This window comes from Eschscholzia californica, unplaced genomic scaffold, assembly GCF_041429995.1.
Source record: "Eschscholzia californica isolate CP2 unplaced genomic scaffold, dmEscCali1.0.p SCAF_5, whole genome shotgun sequence".
Classification (NCBI taxonomy): domain Eukaryota; kingdom Viridiplantae; phylum Streptophyta; class Magnoliopsida; order Ranunculales; family Papaveraceae; genus Eschscholzia; species Eschscholzia californica.
This window is the reverse complement of record NW_028238472.1, coordinates 8,195,707-8,206,423: the sequence shown is the minus strand read 5'-3', so window position 1 is coordinate 8,206,423 and position 10,717 is coordinate 8,195,707.

Sequence of the window (10,717 nt, the reverse complement as noted above, 5' to 3'; positions counted from 1 at the left end):
AGGTTAGAAGCCTAACACCTGCACAAGAAGGAGAGAGCCCTTCACATAGTTTGTCTTCTCCATTGCTGCCTCATTCTGGAGACTGTTCACCTGTTGCAGCTGAATATTATTCTTGTTCTTCGTCTTTTAATGATTTGGCTCAACTTTCAGGAGATAACTCGTCTGACCCTCCGCGGGTTCCTTTAGACGGTCCTCCTCGACAAGAAGTTGGTCCTCAAGCTATTAGTGACGAAATCACCATCATTGCACTGAGTATTTCTTTTTCATTTGGTATCTACGCGTACCTATCGCAGCGTCGACCCGAGCAGGTCCATGTTGTACAAATTTTGTAGTCTAATGTGTTGCTTCATATCTCTTCTAGTGCTTTCCATGCTCTGGGTTTTTAAGGCGGCCCATCCCCGAGCCAAACATATGGCACGCCGTCTCGTACTTTTTTCTATTTTTTGTCAGTTTCACTTTTTTCTAGGCTACTTTTCCTTTTTTGAAGTTGACTCCATTGCTTTGATATGGAAGGTGGCTACATTAATGTTTTTGATGTTTCAACATTTTGTGTGAACATTATTGTAATATTTTTTGTCATCTTTTGAATTCTTTTTAGCTTTTGAACTATGATCTACATTAGTCGTTACAAGTCATCGATACATTATCAAGATGTGATAAGCACGAATAGCGCCTAAGTTAAACCAATAATTAAAGAGGCTTCAAGACCGACAACATAGAGTCTAGAGCCGACAAATTTATTACTATTATTATTTATACCTTTAATAACCAAATTCAATAACCATGAATTCCACTCCTCCGGAAATCGAACCCGAGACTTCAAGATTATGGAGTTTATGTCAATACGATCAACCACTAGGCAACCGGTTCTTACGAAGAGGTGCTGATGGAGACCATCAAGACGGGTCTCACGGCCGAACTAGTTAGAAGGCCTTATGGCCGAGTCCATTAGGGTTAGAGTTTAGGAGTTTCCATGTTTTAGTATTTCCTACTAAGTCTAGGTTTAGAAGTTTCTATGTTTGAGTATCTTTGATATTTAGGAATCCTAGTTTGAGTCTATCTAGAAGTTTCTCAGTTCCCATAAAAGGAAGTCAGGTCTGTCCTTGTTAATCAGATCAGAGAATATTATCAACCAAGTTTATTATTAATCAAGTTATTAATCAAGTTTATTGTTTATCGTTATTTTATCAGTTTTATTTTGTTAGTTTAGTTTATTAACAATGGTGGATTCTATTACTTTTACGCTTCCACAACAATCTACATCAGCTGGTATTCAGAGCTTGAAGAATCTGGGAATGAAAGATGAATTTTTTTTCATGTATACATCTCTCCTTGAATGCTGGAATTTTTTTTCCACGTTTAGGTCGGGATCCCTTTCGAGATTCAAAACAATTTTATGTTGATCGAGAATATCAAGAAAAAATTAATACCGTTTCTAAAATTCCTCTATTTGACGGCCAATATCATATAAATTTTTGGATTCAACATATGGAAGATTGGTTCATACACCAAGATATCCATGACGAAGATAAGGTTTTTCTCATTGAACAACATATGTCCGAAAGAATCTATCAACAATTCAATGCAATGCAATGGAGACTCATTAATCAAGGGAAAAAATTCGTAGACGATTGGACTACATTGAAAAACATCTTCATGTATGTTTTTCTTCCTTTAGATGAATATTTTTCATATGTGGAGACAAAGATTGAATCAAGTAGACAGTTCTCGAATGTTACTTCGGTCACCGTGTTCGATGGTATTGAAGAAGAAGTTCTTGACAAGATGAACAAAATTCTCTCAATGGCCAAAGAAAAAAGTAATTTTTCTTCATCAAACCTAAATTATATTCGTGATATGAAACATCCTTGTCTGACCAAATTTTACGAGTCATATGAAATTCCGGGAGAAGACATCCTCGTTTCGAATCATAAAAATTTTCCTCATCAAGTATTTCCCACATCGTCTCTTTCTCTAGTAACTCTCCATCAACAAAATACTCTTCAAACACTTCAATCACTTAAGTACGAGACCGAGAGGATGGAAAAGGTTTTTGACAAGTTCGAGGCCTTAATACTTCAACCATCTTCCCTGTCTATTTTACCTTTCAACCCGAAAGAAGAAAAAGAAGATCACGATGAAGTTGAAGTTGCAGAAGATGAAGATGAATATAATGATTATCTAGATGAAGAAGGTCCACAAGTTGAACTCAAGGATACTAGTAAGAAGTCCATTCGACGTTATGATCTTAAGCCCCTTGAGGTTTCTATATCTGAAAAGGAGTTTCAAAAACAAGAAAAGAAGGATATGTTGGTTGCTCAAACAGCTGAGTTAGCTAAGGAAGTGGATATGAAAGATGATCATGATGCCCTCACTGTTGTTATTAGGGCTTCTATTCTTGAAGGTAAAGATAATGTTCATGATATTAATAAAAAACTTAATGCTCCATTGCAACATGATCATCATACTCTCACCGGCCCAACGATATTTTATTCCTCTAGTCTCGGTAATGATGTTCTACCATGTTCTGAGAACAAAACCGAAGGTGAACATACTTCCGGTGGATCGCAGCTTGCCTCTCCGGCTATTCACAGCGAATTAGAAGACTTTGTAGAGCATGCATCAACTTTGAGTGGCTCATGGGAAAATACTTCTGATGAAGTGTTCTGTGATTCCGAAACTAATATTCAAGACCATCCCTCCTCTCCACTACCGTTACACGATCTGGCCAAAATTGTAGAATCAACCTTCTCAAAGATGCTATCAAATCTGCTCTTATGAATACTGTTTTTCCTGTGAATGGTAACAAGAGTAAAGATGGTGTAGTTGATTTGGAGCAGGTAGCATAGATCCGGTAAAAGTTATTAATCCCGGTTTAGTCAACGACGCTATTCCAGATTACTATGTCAACGTGCTTTGTGATACCGGATACGATCGAAGTAAATTTAAACTCATAACGAACCATACTTGTCATGAAAATCGCAGCCTCAGTGGAACTGCTAGGGATTTTAATTATCCTTCCTTTGGTGCTAAAGTTAATGTCGGAGAATCCATTAAACTCAAGTTCTCAAGATCAGTAACAAATATTGGCATTACAAATTCGACATATAAGGCGACAATCATATCAGATGATAAGCTTAAGGCGTCGGTCGAGCCAAGTATTTTGTCTTTCGAGTCCTTATATGAGAAGGTTCAGGAATTGTCATTGTTGGTTATCACCCCTCTTTCTCTAGGGTTGGAAACTGCTGGAGATGTTATGATTGTGTTGATCCCTAGGAACCGCGATAGGATAATTAACATAATGGAGGTTTGTAACGTGATAGATTGGATGACCAAATTCATAGTGGATTTTTCTGTGGAAAATAATGTGGTGTCTATGATCCTATTCATCGAATTACTAGATGACGGGAGATATAGAAATTTGTTAGAAGTTTATTTCCTACATTTATTTTTGCAAGATTCTTTCCACTATGAGATTGAAGCTAGTGATTTTGTCCAATTGGGTGTCCTTCGACCCCAATGCACCATTCGCTCGAAGTGGGAATTAAGGATTGCATTGTTGAGTCTCACTTGAGGGCAAGTTTGTTCTCGGTCGGGGAGTATGATGGAGACCATCAAGACGGGTCTCACGGACGAACTAGTTAGAGGGCCTCATGGCCGAGTCCATTAGGGTTAGAGTTTAGGAGTTTCCATGTTTTAGTATTTCCTACTAAGTCTAGGTTTAGAAGTTTCTATGTTTGAGTATCTTTGATATTTAGGAATCCTAGTTTGAGTCCATCTAGAAGTTTCTCAGTTCCTATAAAAGGAAGTCAGGTATGTCCTTGTTAATCAGATCAGAGAATATAATCAACCAAGTTTATTATTAATCAAGTTATTAATGAAGTTTATTTTTTATCGTTATTTTATCAGTTTTATTTCGTTAATGTAGTTTATTCAAATGGTGGATTCCATTACTTTTACGCTTCCGCAACAATCTACATCAGGTGCACTGTCCGGTTTCCCTCCTAGAGGTATTAGATCATAACCTAAAAGTAATTCTAGAAAAAAAATGATAAACATGTATACAATAAATAAATCATACAAAATCTAGTATTTTCTAAAAAAAATTATCCAAAATTCCAAACTTAAAAGTTCAACAATCTTTTCATTCAAAGAGATATGTGGGTGCCGAGCTTTCCCAAAAAAAAGCTTGAAAAAATGAGTTTATTCATTCATCTTGTAGACCAGATGCAAGTTTTGTGTTTTGGCCAAATTGTTGTCGTTTTCTTGATAGCAAAGACGTTTACCTCGTGCAATGTTTCAAACGCATCGAGACCGCTCAAAGATTTTCAAACAGAAGACTTTTCATTGAAGTCTTGGTAATCCATGTTTCAATCCAAAAAGTTGTTGCATCCACAACCCTCAATTTTATAACATTGTCTCGATGGTAAAACTCATCTGGCGCATTTAGACGAAACGAGTTGTAATTGTCTTTCTTGGATCTCGAAGATGATTAATCAGCGCAATATTGTCACTTTCTACTTGGATGTACTTGTAATTACTTTCCGCCGCTCATTAAATGCTATTTAGATTAATCACTTTTGCTTCGCTTCCTTCGGCGCTCCTTGCTCTAGATGTGGTTGTTCTTGCTGCAACAAAATGTGTCCTATGATCATGAAGGATACAACTAGTATCAATGATTTCATTAATACTCATAAATGATGCATCAATGTTAATTTTGACATTAGAAGTCGTTAGAGGAGACCATTTAAGTATAGTGGTTGTTTCTTGCGGAGTATTATGAGTGGATTTAATTGTAGGAAATGTTATGATTTGGGCAATTACTTGTTGTAGTGAAACTATCAAATGTTGAAAGCAGCAATCACATCGAGCTTTCCAAATGAACTAATAGAATAGTTGCATGCAAGATGATTTGTGGATTATTAACCCCATCATAAATTGTGTTAGCAAAACTACTACCAGTTCTAGCTACTACTAGGTGGAGTTTGAACATTGCAAGTTGCAGGGAGTTGCACTTTGACAACTTAAAAAGTTCAATCACATTTGTGAAGTTATACTCTCAATATATGTAACTACATGAACTGAGTTCATCTTATAATTCAAAATTGTAGAGATTAATTGAGGGGTATTTAGTGATACCTCCTCATCCCTAATGTCCAATTAGGGATGCCCTTTTTTAATTGGATGTTAGGGATATCCTTTTTTGTACTTAAAAGTACAAAACCACTCTTGTTCTTATTGTTTGTTTTTTTTTCTTATATATCTTCGATGTTATGTTTATCAACTTATTTTCGTTTCTCATAATTTATATCTTGTATCTATCTTTTTATAATTTACTAACAAAATTTATCAAAAATTGTAAAAATTGATAAATCACAACAATTCGAAATATAAATCGTAAATTCTAAGAAAAAATTTAACTTTCCATTTGTTTTTTCTTTTACGATAAAATTGATGTACGTTACCCATTTGAAGAAGACCTTTTGATATTTATTGTTCTTTTTATTAATGATAACTCGTATCAGTCATAAATACAAATGGAATTTGAGATTATGAATCGAACAAAAAGTAAAAAAGAAAAAATTTAAATGAAATTACTTAATGAACTTGCAAATGAGATTTCAAAATTCTTAGAACGAGCAAAATTAGAGTGTTATGTTAGTCGTGAATTTACAAACTAGATAGAGAAATTCACGAGAAGACCAAAGTTAGAATGTTATGTCGGTCGTAATGATATGAAAGGGAAGAAAATAAAATACAATATGTCGGTCGTTTTGATTTATCAATTTTAAATTTTCGATAAATGTGGTTGGTAAATTAGAAAAAGATGGATAAGAGAAAAAAAAATTATGAGAAACGAAAATAAGTTGACAAACATAACATCGAAGAGGTATAAGATATCAAACAAAAAAGAAACAATAAGAAAATGGTAGTTTTGTATTTTTTAAATAAAAAAAAGGGAGCATCCCTAATATCCAATTAAAAAAGGCACATCCCTAATTGGACACTAGGGATGAAGGGGCATCGCTAAATGCCCCTTTATTTTTCCTATATCTAAATATGCATCTGAACATGACTTGACTAAGGATAAAGTAGTAAGTCTCTATAAATTGGGTATTCGAGTCAAACTGTCAAATAAGTCACAGCCTTGGTGAATCAAGATTTTGAAACAGAAAACCAATGGTCCAAATACTAACTCAGGCTGACCCAAACTACAAGACAGATTTCAGATCTTTGTGAAAATATGATTTTCCTTATTAGCAGCGAAACTAATTGTCATAATCACTAGATAGAAACCGGGATACCTCTAGGCTGGAAAGGACAGCAGCTGATGGTACTTCAACTAAGTCTTTCAAGTTGCGCTCTGGTACGATAACTCTTTTTATACAATAACGGTGTGCCGTCAAGATGTACAAATTAAAAGAAAACAATGGTAGAGCTTATGCCCGCTATTTTCACATTTTACATTTCAACAGAAATGACTGCACATTGTAATTAGGGTGTATAAAATTCATTATCCGTACTATAGATAGATGTGATAAAACATCTGTAAACCATCGGAGTTCAACCACAACTATAAAAAAGATAATATGTGAATAACGCTTGACTTGGTTATATATGATTCAAATTAGAGTTAATTCCTATATGGCCCCCTACTTTGTGACCAGCTTCCTTTATGGCCCCCTTTTTTTTGTAAATTCAAATATGACCCCCTATTTTCAAGTAAATGTCATTACTACCCTTCTTAATTTTAAATTTAAAACATTATTTCCACCTCACCCCTCTCTCTCTCTCTCCACCTCATCTCTCTCTACAACTCACCCCTCTCTCTCTCCAATTCACCTCTCTCTCTTTCCAACTCACCTCTCTCTTCCAACTCACCTCTCCCCCTCTCTCCAACTCACCTTCATCTTCTCCGATTAAGGTCGCCGGCCGGAAAATTTTCCGGCCGGCGACCTTAAGAAAAAAAAAAATTCCTCTCATCTCTCTCTCTCTCTAAAAGCTCCGGCGAAGGGGGTTTCCCTTCGCCGGAGCCGTGAACAGACCAGATCGGTCTGTTCACGAGCAGATAAATCTCGTTAATGATTAATTAACGAATCAAATAAATCTCTGTAGTTGAGTAAAAAATGGTAAAAATATTAGATACAATTAAGACTCATGAATGCTATGTGTTCACTTTGTACACTCTATGCTGGACACACAATAAACCTTTTCCTTAGAGAAAAGGAAGTACTGACTTATTTTCATTAGGAAGGAGTAGCCAAACAGACCCTAATGGCGATTGGGGTGAAAATTTTGAAGATCCAAAGAATCTTCCAAAAGAATCGCCGTTTTATTTGTTACTTGCAAGACTTTGACACGTAGGAAATATGGGACCCAGTAAACAAGCTAAATGAGGATATTCAGGTGAAAGCCGAGTCATACAAAAGATTCACTTTGTTGTTATCTTCTAATCACACGTGACACCTCATCCATTTCATCACAAATAAAAGACCACAAGATTGACCTCGGGATCCACGTGATTATATATTTGAAAGTGGACCTCGGCAAAATAAATCTCTCTTAAAAACCCATATTTCTTTTTTGTTGTTGGTTATGAGGACAAAACTCTCCATTTAGCTAAAGAATTTTGTAAAAATTTAGTCAGACCGGTTTAATCAAAAGTTTCATACAGATTTAAAAGTGAACCGAAAGTGGGTATTTATCCTATTTGTGCTCATACGTCTACAACTTTTTTTACCAGACATGTGTTATGTTCACTTTTTTTTGCACATTCATGACATTAGGCCAAATTAATAGTGCTTACCTGCCCAACTTGACGCCGGAGTCACATCGTAGACAGGCCCAAGTTGGTCCTGGACTGGTCTTGATTTTGAATAGGCCAATCTGCCCCGAACCAACAATAAACCCCCGTGATGGGCAGAGCCCATTGATCTGACCCAACCCATCCCAATATCTCTTTTTTCAGACAGATAAATATTCATAGCGAGTTTGCTCCATGAACTTATTTCCCTCAATTTGGAAGAGATGTTCCACACGAATTTCATTGATTTCCAGACTTGTGAATAACTGTAGGTTTTTCAAATGTTTTTTAAATGTTTTAAATTTAAAATTAAGAAGGGTAGTAATGACATTTACTTGAAAATAGGGGGCTATATTTGAATTTACGAAAAAAATGGGGCCATAAAGGAAGCTGGTCACAAAGTAGGGGGCCATATAGGAATTAACTCAATAGTGCAGTCAAAGTATTGAAGGCTTAAAGCTCACAACATATTTAAGGTAGCAGGATATATAACGTAATTATAAAAAACAAATAGTCAAAGTCTGTTCACAGAGTTGTCAACCACAACATATTTATTGATGTGGATAGTTATGGTCTTTCTATTTAGTTGTTCTGTAATCTCAAAAAACAAAAGTAGAGATTCAAGAAGAAGAGGAAGGTAAGATTCATCTCCCCTCTCGTACCGAACAGTAATCTGAAACAAAAAGAAAAAAAATTGTTCATTCACTACTTGAGTTCCCACAAGTTATCTGTTCTAAACCTAAAGAGAGAGGATAGAAAGAGAGATTGAGGGGTTAGTGTTTATTGAGAAGGGACCGGTGCCTACATAGTTTGTTGGTGCTAATAGAGTAAGTAGCGGTTGGGTCTGGTGCTAACAGAGATGGATGCTAACAGCCTTTTGGCATGGTGCCTTTAGAAGCACCCTTTATATAAATAAGGCCTAAAACCAAACAAATAAAAACTCCTTTATCTTGTCTCTTCAAAACTTGGTACCTGATTCTTTGGAGAGCAACCACTGCTGAGGCGCGACTCTCTTCTTCGACAAGGAAGATTTTAGGGCAATTCTCCTCTTCGAATAATATCATCTAGGTGAGTCAATCTTATTTCTTTCTTTGGTTTTCCTTCTCAGAAATACAAGAAGAAACCCTAATTCCAACTATGAAAGATCAATCTCTTACGTCATCCCTTATCGATAAAAATAAGTCTGTGGCAATTTCGGTTCAATCTACATTGGTAATGGAGAACAAGTCTGTGGCAATTTCGGTTCAATCGACAGATTCTGCACCTCGTGATTTGGACGAAACTGAAGAAGTTCGAAAACTAAAATATAAAGTTAAAATTTCTTTTGTGGCTATTATTTTCCCAGTTATATTTATGGTTCTGGAAGCTGTTATCTATCATAAAAGAAAGAATCCTCTACCCAGTGACGCTTTCAAAGTAGGAGTTGGGCTAACTGCTATTAGTTTTGCTTTTGGTCTTTTTCTATTGCTTCTCATTGGATTCTGCTCAAAGGAGGGTCCAAGATTTGATAATATGTTCCCTAACCTAATACTGATTAGTAGGACGTTGTTGGTCTCCTCCAACTCTCTTCTCTGTTGCGCTCCAGACGAAGACGGGCGCGGAATTTTTACCTTTGGTTTTTTTCTTCTGGTCCCAATAGTTTACATTGTGTTTCATTATACCACCTCTGGGACCAAACTTTTTTTCATTTTTTGAGATTACAGAACAACTAAATAGAAAGACCATAACTATCCACATCAATAAATATGTTGTGGTTGACAACTCTGTGAACAGACTTTGACTATTTGTTTTTTATAATTACGTTATATATCCTGCTACCTTAAATATGTTGTGAGCTTTAAGCCTTCAATACTTTGACTGCACTATTGAGTTAATTCCTATATGGCCCCCTACTTTGTGACCAGCTTCCTTTATGGCCCCATTTTTTTCGTAAATTCAAATATAGCCCCCTATTTTCAAGTAAATGTCATTACTACCCTTCTTAATTTTAAATTTAAAACATTTAAAAAACATTTGAAAAACCTACAGTTATTCACAAGTCTGGAAATCAATGAAATTCGTGTGGAACATCTCTTCCAAATTGAGGGAAATAAGTTCATGGAGCAAACTCGCTATGAATATTTATCTGTCTGAAAAAAGAGATATTGGGATGGGTTGGGTCAGATCAATGGGCTCTGCCCATCACGGGGGTTTATTGTTGGTTCGGGTCAGATTGGCCTATTCAAAATCAAGACCAGTCCAGGACCAACTTGGGCCTGTCTACGATGTGACTCCGGCGTCAAGTTGGGCAGGTAAGCACTATTAATTTGGCCTAATGTCATGAATGTGCAAAAAAAAGTGAACATAACACATGTCTGGTAAAAAAAGTTGTAGACGTATGAGCACAAATAGGATAAATACCCACTTTCGGTTCACTTTTAAATCTGTATGAAACTTTTGATTAAACCGGTCTGACTAAATTTTTACAAAATTCTTTAGCTAAATGGAGAGTTTTGTCCTCATAACCAACAACAAAAAAGAAATATGGGTTTTTAAGAGAGATTTATTTTGCCGAGGTCCACTTTCAAATATATAATCACGTGGATCCCGAGGTCAATCTTGTGGTCTTTTATTTGTGATGAAATGGATGAGGTGTCACGTGTGATTAGAAGATAACAACAAAGTGAATCTTTTGTATGACTCGGCTTTCACCTGAATATCCTCATTTAGCTTGTTTACTGGGTCCCCTATTTCCTACGTGTCAAAATCTTGCAAGTAACAAATAAAACGACGATTCTTTTGGAAGATTCTTTGGATCTTCAAAATTTTCACCCCAATCGCCATTAGGGTCTGTTTGGCTACTCCTTCCTAATGAAAATAAGTCAGTACTTCCTTTTCTCTAAGGAAAAGGTTTATTGTGTGTCCAGCATAGAG